Below are 14593 nucleotides of genomic sequence, written 5' to 3' on the forward strand. Positions count from 1 at the left end.
CCAAAATTGTAGTATCCATATTCCATAATACAAAGCATGGACCCTTTGTTGCATTTGTGGTTTTGACGCATAGCCTACCTAGGGTGCACTGTACTTTCTGCCACACCCCTTCTGAAGCGAGTGCGCTCTCGCTCTCTCTCTCTCTCTCTCTCTCTCTCTCTCTCTCTCTCTCTCTCTCTCTCTCTCTCTCTCTCTCTCTCTCGTGTGTGAGCCACGGAATAACAGTGTCATTTACTTGCATTGGGGCAAATTCCGTGGCCACATCACGGACGATTTAAGTGATTCCGTGAGACCAACACGGACTGTGAGTTAAGCGCCCGTGGTCGACTCGCTCGTTGAAACGGGGATCCGTGTGTGAGCCACGGAATAACATTGTCATTTACTTGCGTTGGAGTCAATTCCGTAGCCACATCACGGACCATTTAAGTGATTCCGTGAGACCACCACGGACTGTGAGTTAAGCGCCCGTGGTCGACTCGCTCGTTGAAACGGGGATCCGTGTGTGAGCCACGGAATAACAGTGTCATTTACTTGCATTGGAGCAAATTCCGTGGCCACATCACGGACGATTTAAGTGATTCCGTGAGACCAACACGGACTGTGAGTTAAGCACCCGTGGTCGACTCGCTCGTTGAAACGGGGATCCGTGTGTGAGCCACGGAAAAACAGTGTCATTTACTTGCATTGGAGCCAATTCCGTAGCCACATCACGGACAATTTAAGTGATTCCGTGAGACCACCACGGACTGTGAGTTAAGCGCCCGTGGTCGACTCGCTCGTTGAAACGGGGATCCGTGTGTGAGCCACGGAATAACAGTGTCATTTACTTGCATTGGAGCAAATTCCGTGGCCACATCACGGATGATTTAAGTGATTCCGTGAGACCAACACGGACTGTGAGTTAAGCACCCGTGGTCGACTCGCTCGTTGAAACGGGGATCTGTGTGTGAGCCCCGGAATAAAAGTGTCATTGACTTGCATTGGAGCCAATTCCGTAGCCACATCACGGACAATTTAAGTGATTCCGTGAGACCACCACGGACTGTGAGTTAAGCGCCCGTGGTCGACTCGCTCGTTGAAACGGGGATCCGTGTGTGAGCCACGGAATAACAGTGTCATTTACTTGCATTGGAGCAAATTCCGTGGCCACATCACGGACAATTTAAGTGATTCCGTGAGACCACCACGGACTGTGAGTTAAGCGCCCGTGGTCGACTCGCTCGTTGAAACGGGGATCCGTGTGTGAGCCACGGAATAACAGTGTCATTTACTTGCATTGGAGCAAATTCCGTGGCCACATCACGGACGATTTAAGTGATCGTCCGTGAGACCACCACAGACTTTGAGTTAAGCGCCCGTGGTCGACTCGCTCGTTGAAACGGGGATCCGTGTGTGAGCCACGGAATAACAGTGACATTTACTTGCATTGGAGCCAATTCCGTAGCCACATCACGGACAATTTAAGTGATTTCGTCAGACCAGCACGGATTTTGAGTCAAGCCCCCGCCGTGGTCAACTTTGGCACACACACAGATTGAAACGGGAATCTGTGTGTGTGTGCCACGGAATATCAGTGTCATTTACTTGCATTGGAGCAACTTCCGTGGACACATCAAGGACAATTTAAGTGTTTCAGTGAGACCACCACGGGTTTTGAATTAATCCCCGTGGTCGACTCGCTCGTTGAAACGGGGATCCGTGTGTGAGCCACGGAACATCAGTGTCATTAACTTGCATTGGAGCGAATTCCGTGGCCACATCACGGAAATCGGCGTGTTTCCGTGATGTGGCTACGGATTTCGAGTTAAGCGTCCGTAGTCATTACACGGATTCCTGTGAGACCAGGTTGACAGTAACGGTCTCTGCAGGCGGCGCAGACACATGCACATCCACCGCCCCGATCACTTGTTGTTTGGACTCAGACCATACGGCCCCTGGCTGCGCGATTTGAGGGTTTATGACTGCATGGAGAACCAAGTTAAAATTCTCTGGAGTTAAAACACTATGAGCGGTGTCCTTGCGTCCCTTTTTATAAGGAATTTGCGGCTGATCTATGGCCAGCGGGGAGCAGGGTAGAGGTAGAGCACGGTTCGGTCTTTTGAGATTTTTCTTGGCTAGACGGTTTGATCCAGGGGTCCACTGTTTCACACTATTCACGATAGGCACTATACGTAAACCAATAAAAAAACAGAAAATACAAAAGTATACAGGGGTTAGGGATGGCTGGTCTTTTTTTTATTCATTATTAAATGCACAATAAAATAGATGTAATACATGTATGATAATAGCGTGTGTACTAATAACTCACCATAACTACCGCTGGCAACCACATTGGTCCGATCTCCGAGTATTGTTCTTTGATTATTCAACCGCATATCATATGCACCTGCTACACGTCAGAAACATACGATTTAGCGGTTATTCTATGTGCATATATTATAGCCGATAATAATGATAGAGAGTGAGAGGGATCTATATACTATACGCTGCTATAAAATCATCTTACGCGCATGTGGACCCTGATGCTTTTTCACGCTCTCATTGCCGACGTTAGAAATCACTGCGGTAAAACTATGTATCAATCAGATATGGGTCGCGTATACACATGGTCGTAGTCATGATATAATAATAATAATAATAATAATAATAATAATATATTACACTCATATGAATACTTACAGTCAGTAGGCATAGTTGCGTAGGACGGATCAATTTTTTTTTTTTTTCCTGCAGCCGCTATGACGAGTCTACTAGCTTAGCCTAGCGCTTCAGACGTTCGGAGGATCAGGAACTATGATCATTATGCACTGGGGGTCGATATTTATCCCCGATAGGAGATCATCAGTAGACTATACCCGGCACACCTATCCCCGGTGTCATGACCTCCTGACCAATAGACACACCGTTAGTGCGCATGCCTAGATACCATTGGCCTACACCTACTCATTCACACAATACTATCTACTATTGATAAGTACGGTTAATACCTATATCTTATAATAAACGAAATTAATAGAACATCATTTAATAGTATCATGATAACTCCTAATATGTTGTCTATGTGATCCACAAACGGACCCTCATATGGTGAACACCACTTTTTAACCCTGATATATAATGGGCTTGTTTACCGTATTCCCATCCCTATAATACGATGAACACTATATATATATATATATATATATATATGTATTAAGAGGTTACATATAATAATATTCAACGCTTTATTACATCAAACACACACACACACACACACACACACACACACACACACACACACACACACACACACACACTCTCTCACACACACACACAGACACACACACACACACACACACACACACACACACACACACACACACACACACACACACACACATTCACTTGGACTGGCTTATGGAGGATGTGGTTGTTTACCAGATGGTAAACATGTAACCCTCTGGCTATTGGCGACGTTAACCAGAGGGTCGATGAACAACACCATACACCATTAGGAGTCGTATACTTACCGTCACCGTGTGTCATGACATCCTGACCAGTAGACACACTGATAATACACATTTCCTAGACACCGTTGACCTACGTCAGCTCATTCACACAATAGACATGTATCTACTATTGATAAGTATAGTTAATACATCTATCTTATAATAAATTAAATTATTAAAACATCAGTTAATAGTATCATGATAACTCCTAATATGTTTTCTATGTGAACCACAAACGGAACCCACATATGGTGAACACCACTTTTTAACCCTGATATATAATGGGCTTGTTTACCGTATTCCCATCCCTATAATACGATGACCACTATATATATATATATATATATATATATATGTATTAAGAGGTTTCATATAATAATATTTAACGCTTTATTACATCAAACACACACACACACACACACACACACACACACACACACACACACACACACACACACACACACACACACACACACACACACACACACACATTCACTTAGGCTGGCTTATGGAGGATGTGGTTGTTTACCAGATGGTAAACATGTAACCCTCAGGCTATTGGCGACGTTAACCAGAGGGTTGAGGAACAACACCATACGCCAAAACATTGCCTGGAAGCTGATTTACAACACACGCAAAGAGAGGAAGAGACATGGCCATAAAACGCTTCACACGACCCCTAGCAGGCTCGCACTCTAGCTGACCCATAAGGCGAGGAGAACGTAGGCCCTATATTCACACAGCATAGCAATAAGTCATTAACACACCACCACCCCTCCTCCCCCCAACCGGAAGTTGCTATTTTCATAAACATACCCAGATGGTGTCTATTATATACTACTGGCCTACTGTATAGCCTACTTATTTTGGAGCGCCTGGTCCTCTGCCAATGCCGTGGACATATTATAAAATGGATTCAAAATAGGCGCCTATTCATTCCTATGTAAACTGCTCAATGGCGCAGGGCAACATCAAGAAATATTCTTGTTTTTTAGCATTGTTAGCATTGTAGCATCATAAGCGAGAGGTCTGAGCGATAGCAGTCGCGTTGTTTACCGACCATGGAAGTAATCCCCCGATGATTCTCTATATGTTTAACAATTATTATTTTAGATTAGTTTGCCCCTTTTTGACTTTATAAGAAAAGCACCTTGTATATACCTTTTTGATGTTAAAACAGAAATAATAATTCGTTTTTTCATATATTTCTGTTTCTGAAACGAGAATCAAATGCCCAATATATACACAGACCCATCCCTGGTGTACCCAGGGAACTCACAAGGTGTTAGGAAGCAAAGGAGTCTGAAATGACCCCGCATGGTATCATGGACCTATTATGTGTGGGTGCAATAAATAAGACAAACAATGCAAAAAGTCAACATATCTCAACATAGTCTCGAGCTTATATTGACAAAAAAATTAGGGAATTTATTCATTTGCATTCAATATTATTATAACCTATTGTTGATAACAAGGACAGTTCCCTCCCCTGAAGTTGTTTTTTGAAGCCTTGCTGATGGCTGGCATCACCACGGGCTATCCCCTTATCTCCTTCTCCTCCTCTCATCCTCTGAGTATCCTCCTCTGATCATTTATCAGCACGTGTGTCCTAGCAGACGAGTCTCAGGTGAGCATGAATAGGTTCATGTTCAATATGTCCTCCAGTCGTCTGTCTGCGTTCACCCATACGTGCTTCCCTGGCACTAGATATGTTGTTCATCTAAGAGCTGACAGATCTGTCATCTTTATTAACATCTGCAGTGCAGACTCTCACAGGTCTGCTTCACGAGCACACAAAGGCACTCATTTGTCTGAATACAATGCAAATCATCATACTCACACATGTACTCAGAGCCACACTAGCAGCTGTTTCCTCTCAGAGTTGTGTCCAGCCTCTTTTCCACTGAGTTGTGTTTTTTTACCCACATTGAAAGAACCTGTTGTTTTCAAGTGTTTTTTCCGTTCCACCCAGCGGCCATTAAACCAGTGTGCAGTTTGGGCTCTCAGTGTGAGAGGAGCTGTGTGCTTCTGGAGCAGTGGCCATGGCTGGCTGACCTCAATGTGATGCCGCTATGGGAACATGGCTGAATGTAGCTGTGTGTTTGGGTGCATGTTTTAAAGACTTCATAGTATTTTGTTTGATTTCTGTTCTTCATTCAAGAGGAAAAAGGGCCCACTTGGATCCCATGTTTGTGTAATTCTGTATTGTTTTTCAAGGTGTGAGGTATAGCAGGTACCTGGAGTGGCAACTTGACTTTCTCTCCCTCTATCTCTCCTTCTTCCTCTCCCTCTCCCTCTCTCTCTCTCTCTCTCTCCCTCTAGCTGTCTTGATCAAAAGCTCTCACTCTTCCTTTATCTCTCTGTTTTGGTCTCTCCCTCTATTTTTCTCACAAGCAACACACTCACAAACACACACACCCAATCACGAACATGTACACAAACACACACACACACACACACACACACACACACACACACACACACACACACACACACACACACACACACACGCACACACACCTCCCTGTGTGCATTGCCTTTGACAGACGCCTGTGTGATCAGAGCATCACATGATTGTCTAGTGACACACACTCGCATTAAAACACTGTGTTCACCTACAATTGCCTGGTAATTGATAGTTTGGGTATTTAGCAACCTTCTGGAGCTGCTTTGTGGCGGGTCATTCATAATCAATTGTGAAGGTGAGACGATATGAAGGAATTTGAAGACGTATGTTGTGAATGTCACGATAATAATCTCCTATCTTGATTTTTTTTGCTTTCTTCAATTTAATTGCTTCTATGTGTAGAATTTAATTATCTTTTCTCAGAATAAACACAATATACATGTGATATAAATGACCAGGAATCTCCTTATTAAAATGACTTAATCGATCCAACTTCCTTTAATGAATTCCATCTTCCTTCCCCCTTTCTCTATCGTTTTCATTTATTTTTCCAAAACCTTCATCCCCCTCCCTCCTCCAAGTCCATCTTTCCCCTCCTATTGCTTTCTTTCTTTCATTTCGCCAGCCCATTCATATTTTAGCAGGTCAAGGGGTCTGTTTTTTTGGGGCTTGGTAGCACTGTGCATTTGTGTGTGGGGTGGTGCTGGTTTGGTGTGTGTGTGTGTGTGTGTGTGTGTGTGTGTGTGTGTGTGTGTGTGTGTGTGTGTGTGTGTGTGTGTGTGTGTGTGTGTGTGTGTGTTGTGGCAACCCGCTCCTTGAATGAGCCGGGTTCCAGTTATGAATCATGCTTGGCAGTGTGGGTTAAGCCATTAATGGCATTTATTGCAGTCAACTTAAATCAAACAAAGTAAACGCGGTCTCTAGGGCCTCCGTGGGCCTCTAGCCTCTCGCGGACACGAGCGCTTCCTCCTTTCTCGCTCCCGTTCCTGGTCTGCCCAAATGTCAGTCCTCTTATAGTGGCTCCTCGGCTTTCGACCAGGTGTCCCCCAATCAAGCTGATTGGGGTTCGGTCGGTGCTCTCCGTCGCCGGCTGGTGGTTGACGGTGGTAACAGCCATCCAGGACCAACCCTCGGGCTGGTCCGGGCCGAGGTTTACGGGGCGGGATGCCACACTCCTCCACCCTTTGTCCAAGCCCCGGGTAGACAGGGGACTCACCCAGGCCGGTATCTTGTTGGCATGGCAAGGCATCGGCTGCGTCGTCTCCGGCTGCGTCGTCTCCGGCTGCGTCGTCTCCCGCTGCTTCGTCTCCCGCTGCTTCGTCTCCCGCTGCTTCGTCTCCCGCTGCTTCGTCTCCCGCTGCGTCGGCGGCGGCTGCGTCGGCGGCGGCTGCGGCGGCGGCGGCTGCGTCGGCGGCGGCATCTCTCCTGCCCCCGGACTCTCGTGCCAGGTCCCAAAACCGGCGAAATATCGGGCAATCCCTCCCGATTAGGAACGGCACCGGGAGGTGTGGCACGACCCCTGCCCTAGCCGTGAACACCCCCTGTGGTGTCCGGACGACCACGTCGCAGGTCTCGTATGTTCGGCTGCGGCGGCGTCACTCGCGGCGGCGGTGGCGTCTCTCGCGGCGGCGGCGTCTGTCCCGTCCGCATTCTGCAGTCTGAATGGGTGGGGTACTTTACCGGGGGGTCGTAGTGGGATCTTCATGCCCGCATCCTCCTGTGGCAACCCGCTCCTTGAATGAGCCGGGTTCCAGGTACAAATGACGCTTGGCAGTGAGTGTTTAGCCGATCACGGCATTTATTACAGACAACGTAAATCATATAAGGTACTCGCGGTATCTAGGGCCTCCGTGGGCCTCTAGGGTAGGGCTGGCTGGCTCGGCCCTTGCTGTCTCGTCACTCGTCGGCCCTTTCCGTCTGCTCCCGAGTGCCTTTTAAAGCCTTTACCTGGCTGTCCAGCCAGGTGTCTCCCATCCCGCTGATTTGGGCTTGGTTGATGCTCTCCGTCGCCGGCTGGTGGGTGACGGTGGTATCGGCCATCCCGGACCAACCCTCGGGCTGGTCCGGGCCGAGGTTTAAGTGGCGGGATGCCACAGTGTGTGTGTGTGTGTGTGTGCGTTTGTTTGTGTGTGTCTTTGTGTCTGTGAGTGTCTGTATGTGTCTGTGTGCGTGCATGTGTACCTATGTCTGTGTGTCTCTGTGTGGGTGCTTGCGGGCGTCATTGTGTGAAAATATGTGTGTGTTTTTTCACACACTATCTGTGTAGATATAAAAGGGTAATATTGTTGGAGCCATATTGGCAAAAAGTCCTTCCAGGAAGGAAGAAGCTATAAAGGAGGACTGCGGGGCCAAGTACCTTTTTTCAGTTCAATAAGCGCCATCTTCCTGCTGATGTTGCCGCCCCTTCCTCTACCTCGTCCACCTGGATTCAGTCTACCATGGGGTTGGCAGCTATGGACATGTAATTAAAACCCCCCATAACACACACAGATACACATACATACACATGTGGGATGTGTGTGTACGTGTATTTGTGTTTGTGTCAGTGTGTACATCCGTTTATGCATGAGTCTATGCATGTGTCTCTGTTTGTATGCGTGTGTGTGTGCATGTGCGTGTGTGTATGAAGGCACATGCGTATACCCATTCGTATATCCACCAACATAAAAGGGTTAAAGTTGCCCAGACAAATTAATGAGCTCTGTTCTTTGGGAGGAGATGAGGTGCGTAAGCCCTGCGCGTCATAAGCGTCCACATCAAGCCTCCTCCTGGACGCTGGTGGACCCTGAACAACACAGACCTCAGAGCCTCCCATGCCACCAACTCTCTTCCCACCACTGGCTAGATCTTCACATCCTCTCCACTCTCCGTCTCTGTTAAGCTGATTTATATAAATGACTTGCAGCTCAATGAAGTGGAGAGGGCCTCCTCAGCCTTCACTGATCAAAGTGGCAGAGTCATTTTAATGCATATGAACCAGTTTCATCCTACCCTCTGGTGGAAAACTGCTGCCATAGATCAAGGCTTTTATGTTGCCAGCGTGCAGTGTCTTGTTCTGGGTAGCTCTGTGCAGGCCCGGAGTGTACAGCTGACTATATCAATAACCTTAAGCGTGGTATCGTCTGAGGTCACACCCCCACAGCCATAATGAGAGTGGATGTTTGATGTGAGGCTGTGCCAGTGTTTCTTCTCATTCCTATTTTTTCTAATTGCTTCGAATTGCAGATATTTTTCAGGAACTTCCCATCAAGATTGAGTTGTTACTAAAATAAATAGGGCGCGATACATTACGAAATCCAATCACAAACTCCCATTCGATTTTACTTACTAATCGAAGAGGCATAAAGCAAAGTGATAATTATCGGTTTGCATTTGGTTTCTGTCTCCGGGCCACAGGTCCTAAACAGCGTCATTTAATATTTTGTGGGCCTATTTACGTAATTCGCAAACACTTTCAAAACAGAATACAGGCATTACTTTCAGTGTCGTCTCTCAGTCCAGCAGATAGACATCAACAACATAGACATCAGACAGCAGAGCACTCTGCTGTGAACTATAAATGTCAGTTTTCGTTTTTTAAACGGGGAGCAATTTATCTGCAGAGCATGCCATGTCAGAAAGAGTTATCCTAAAGCTGCAGTGTTGGTGCTGCAGGCGAATGTCCTAGGGCCTGGTCGTCAACGCTCATCAATTCAAATCTTCCATTCTATAACCACTTGACATGGACCAAAGCCTTCCCTCTGTAGCCTATAAAGCCATGTGTTTTACTGCCTCAGTCAGAGCGCCTCACCCATGACCCCTCACACTCCCCGATGACCCCGTATCTCTGAACTCCGGTCATCCCTTGGGATCATATGATTAAGGCAAAGGTCAACGTTGGGTTCAAAGATTAAGGAAGATGGAATGACTTTTACTTCATGACCTGTTATCAACAGAGGGTGCAAATTATATGGGTGAGCACATTCAAAGCCAAGAGAGAGAGAGCAGAGATAAAGGACAAGAGAGGTAGACCTGAAAAGACAGCTTGGTATTACCATAGCGCTCTATGTTTCCTAGGTGTGTGTGTGTGTGTGTGTGCGTTTGTGTGTGTGTGTTTGTGTGTGTGTGTGTGTGTGTGTGTGTGTGTGTGTGTGTGTGTGTGTGTGTGTGTGTGTGTGTGTGTGTGTGTGTGTGTGTTGCCCCTGGTGTTCTCTCTATACCTCTCATGTTTATGCATTAGAGCAGATGGGAGGGAAGAGGACGGGGCGATACAAGAGGGTTCGGTCACGCATCCGTAACAATACATCACATTACATCAGACTTAACGTCACCGGAACCACCGACCGACCATGTGGACAACAGCGACTCTCACTGTTAACTTTAACCTGCTCCCCCTCCTTCATGTCCCACGATACGGAGAGAGCACATTCAACAGCAATTAAAATGAGCAATGGCATTCCAGTGTTCAGCAGACAGTTCCAAGATGGTGCCAGGCGGCCGATTTAACACTGTGCTGAACTGTTTTCTTTGCTGCCAAGGAGGAAGGATCACATGAGCCCAGGAGAAGAACTCACCAAATTGGAACCTAAATATTTTGTGTGTATGTGTGTGTGTGTGTGTGTGTGTGTGTATATTTGTGCGCACAAGTAATGGGGTGTGTGTATATGGGTGTGTGTGTGTGTGTGTGTGTGTGTGTGTGCACTCAGGCCCCCATGTAAACGTGCGTGTGCACGTGTGTCTGTGTGTGGTTGTGTGTGTGTGTGTGTGTGTGAATGTCTGTGTGAGTAACTGTGTGTATATGTATGAGTGTGTATATGTGTGCGCACAAGTAATGGCGTGTGTGTGTGTGCACTCAGGCTCCCATTTGTACGTGTTCAGGTGTGCGCGTGTGTGTATGAGTGTGCAGGGCTTGTGCGTCTGCTCATTAGCTATGCGGCCTCTGCATGCTTTCTGGGAGGAAGATTCCTAACCTGTTGTAGAAAAGACTCACAACATTGAACACAGAACAAACGGAACCAGGGGGAGCAGAGCGATCTGGGGGGAAACAGCAGCGGAGGAGGAAGAGGAGGAAGAGGAGGGAGAGGAGGGAGAGGAGAGAGGACTGAGGGCGCAGAGGATAGAGGAGCGATAGAGAGAGGGGAGAAGGAGGAAGAGATGGAGGGAAACCCTGCAAAGATGGGAAGGATATGGGTTGGCGGATGTATAAAGTGTACGTGGGTGCATAGCAGCATGCATGCCAGCATGTCCTCGGTATTCATCATTTCCAACATTCCTATTTGTTTTTTTTGTCACAGAAATCCCTGAGGCAGTAAGAGTAAACAAAGATCCAGTCCTTGCTCCCTTCTCTTTGTTTCCTGCAATTCCCCTCCTCTAACACTCTCATACTCTCTCACACATCACCAGTGCACAATAAGGTGTGTGTGTGTGTCTGTTTGAACTCATCATGCAGATCGGCTCGGGTCTTGGCTTGCAAGGAGGAGAAAAACTGCTTTTGCAGTGTTGGATGGCATCTAGAACATGTGTTTGTGTGTGTGTGTGTGTGTGTGTGTGTGTGTGTGTGTGTGTGTGTGTGTGTGTGTGTGTGTGTGTGTGTGTGTGTGTGTGCATGTGTGTGTGTGCATGCACATGTGTGTGTGTGTGTGTGTGTGTGTGTGTGTGTGTGTGTGTATGTGCAGTCTCAGAGTCTCAGTAATCAGCAGGGATTTAAGCTCCTAGTTCTGTCTCAGCTTTTCCACTTCTGCTACACCACCATTGTGCAGGTGTATTGCATTTTTGCAAATTTTGTTATTTGAATATCTAGATACGGTGAACACACGTGTGTGTTTGTCAGCAGGTGCTAGCGAATGTTTGAAAGTTGTGAACGTGTTCAGGTGTGTACAGGTCTGTGAAAAAAATTGTAGAGTAAGATTTATGCAAACAAGTGTCATCAGCCAGGGAAGAGGCAGAATCCCCAGGCCTGATGAGTAGCTTAATGATTAATCAGCCTGACTGAGGCAGGCATCAATAATAGATGACAGAGCAGGTCATGCAGGATTACTCACCTCTAGATTAAAGTGCTCCACTGCTAAACACCTCACTTCCTCTGCTCACACTCTTCCTTCTTTGCGAATAAATACTGCACTGTGCCACACAAACACACACGCACACACACAGACAGCAATAGAACAAGCAACATGTAGCTAGTTCAGCAGCAGAGAATCGCTGTCTAAATGCAGTAAACCAAAGTGCAGAACAAGTTTGACATTATGGTCAAACTTGGTCTGCACGAGACGGGAGCCCAGGTTAAACGATGACGCAACTCTCGTGCCACATACACCGAACGATCCGAGAAGCCCCTGACTGCAGCCCGCAGACGGAGCCCACATGGAGGGGGCGGGCACTCAGTCCACATGGAGGGGGCCGGCACTCCGCCCACATGGAGGGGGCGGGTACTCATGCTGCGTTCGAGTATTCTCTGCGAACCGACTCGGATCTCGGATCTGACGCCACGCCCGTCCACATCGAGGGGGCGGCCACTCAGTTCACATTGAGGACTGGTCAAACAGCATTTCTGATCCCGTTTCTGACCTGAAATTAGCTGAAATGTACCTGAAATTACCTGAAATTAGAGTGTGCCCGCCCGAGCGAGTGATGCCTAAAACATGCAAGTAAGTGAGACTGTCAAAATGCTTAATATATTTAGTAATATTCATGCAATTATGTATTATGTCTTGTTAACTACTTAATCGTCTTTTAAGTTTTAGTTACACCTAGCATGTTCCCCCCAACATGCTAGGTCGATTTTCAGCATCATAAGGTTGAGTGATATAGTCATGTCATACACCGTTTGAAAGCTTAGAATCTCAGGAATGTCAACCAATGTCAACCATTCGGTGGAATAAATATGTTTAGTGAATATAGATCAAATATATCCTAGTGTCTTAGGTCAAAATAGCCCCCCTCACCCTCCTCCTCCCTTGGTCCATTCTAACTTTATCGTCGTTGTGGATATCCTTTCTTATACAAAGCAGCCGAAAAATAGAAAACCGAAACGCTGCAATGTTTTTTTGTAGAAAACTGCTTTTATGTTTATACTGGTTTTCTTTGACTTTTAGAGACACGTCAGTGTAATTGTGGATGGCGAGAGCCCTGAAATACAGCTGGACAGCAGCGGTCTACATCACTGCCCCTTCTGCAGATACAAAGGGTAAAAATGTGATATCGACCATCACATTAAATGGCATGCCTCGGTTAAATACAGAGGTACATTTTCTTAATTTTTTATTATTATTATTATTTATATTATTATTGTTATTATATATTTGTATGTATGTAATGTATGCCGTTTACTCACCAAGGTCTGCAGAGGAGCTTTCAGGAAGCAGGAAGAGAAGACGGGAGGAAAAAAAGCTACAGGCACGTGTCATATACTGTAATGTGTGATGTTGTCTTAGAGCAATTGTGAAAGACTATAGTCCCACCACTAATACATTTCAGGATAAAGATCTCTGCACAAAAAGGGCTAGAGTTGCTCCAACAGCATCCAGCTCTGAAGGATCAGGTCATGTATAGACTGTTAATCAAGGTGAATCCATGTAGGCCTACACATATTCAGAGTATTTGTGAGATATGATTGATTCTATTAGGCTTCTACTTCCAAATTAAGTTGTACACATATCTCCATCAATATACAAGTTATAGCCTACTCCATGGCTGATCTATTGCATACTAGGGCCTACTTTTATTATTCCATTGTATTGGCCTACTCAACATTACAGACAACAATCTGTTTTATTTCCAGACAAAACTAAAGACCAGGAACTGAAACCTGGGAACCTGGTATGTAATATGTGTGTAATGCTGGAGGTTGTATGTATAGCCAGATGAAATAGTCTGATGACTAGTTGAATAGTGTTTTTTATCACTGAAAACTCATCAGTAGTAGTAGCCTTTGTTTGCATACCATTTTGTGGTTTTGGGAGAGTAGGGTGCTAAGTACAGACACAAATAATTTTTCGTTCTTCTTCAAGGAAGATTATGTTGTCCTGAAGGACACAATTCAGGCAGCAGCATGGTGCCATTTACAGTCCTTCAAGGACAGCGTTTCTCTCCCAGAGGTCATTGGGATGGAAGGTTGGGAGCATGGCAGCATCAACACAGCGCAAATCCCATGACGGCGGGGATGAGGAAGAAACGTGGAAACCATTCCAATTCTCGTTCAGATTACATACTGACTATGAACTGTTCGGTGTGGAGATGTTGGACAGGAGAAACCTGAAGGTGTTTGCCTCTTTTGAGTCAAACACCTCTCCCCCTCCCCGTGACGCCTGCGCCACACGACTCCAATGTAGTCTGATGATGCAGCATAATGGCGGCGCTTGGCAGCTATGGCGGCGGTGACGGCGATGTCGGGCGACAGAGCGTGAAGCAAGAGTGGCGTCCACCTCACTGAGGAAGGCGTCAGTGTGTTCCCCCCCCTCCCCCCCCCCCGTTGAGGGCTTTGTTTGTTCTACTCTTTATTGATTTATCTTTTATGTTAATAGTTTACAATCTATTTTTTGTAGTTGTTATTTTTTAATTGTTTTGTTGAATAAAAAGACTGTTGTTAGTGCTCCTGTGATTGGTGTAACTTAATGTGCTTCACACATGTAGCTTTTCATTATGTCTATTGAGGTACATTTATTGCCCTTAGATGTGGTCACTTCGTTATTCCTCACATTACATCTGTTAAGGTCATACC

The 14593-nt window shown here is 46.2% G+C and overlaps 1 long non-coding RNA gene across 2 annotated transcripts; it reads left to right on the plus strand.

Annotated features, from left to right (window-relative positions):
- Nucleotides 1–12246: 12246 nt before the first annotated feature.
- Nucleotides 12247–14356, plus strand: LOC115553686 (uncharacterized). Of its 2 annotated transcripts, none has more exons than XR_003978480.1 (4): nucleotides 12247–12521; nucleotides 12969–13116; nucleotides 13212–13692; nucleotides 13884–14356. It is a non-coding gene; the product is annotated as an uncharacterized LOC115553686 (long non-coding RNA). The 2 variants fall into 2 exon arrangements; XR_003978481.1 differs by having other exon boundaries at nucleotides 12969–13060.
- Nucleotides 14357–14593: the final 237 nt, after the last annotated feature.

Source organism: Gadus morhua, chromosome 11, assembly GCF_902167405.1.
Source record: "Gadus morhua chromosome 11, gadMor3.0, whole genome shotgun sequence".
NCBI lineage: Eukaryota > Metazoa > Chordata > Actinopteri > Gadiformes > Gadidae > Gadus > Gadus morhua.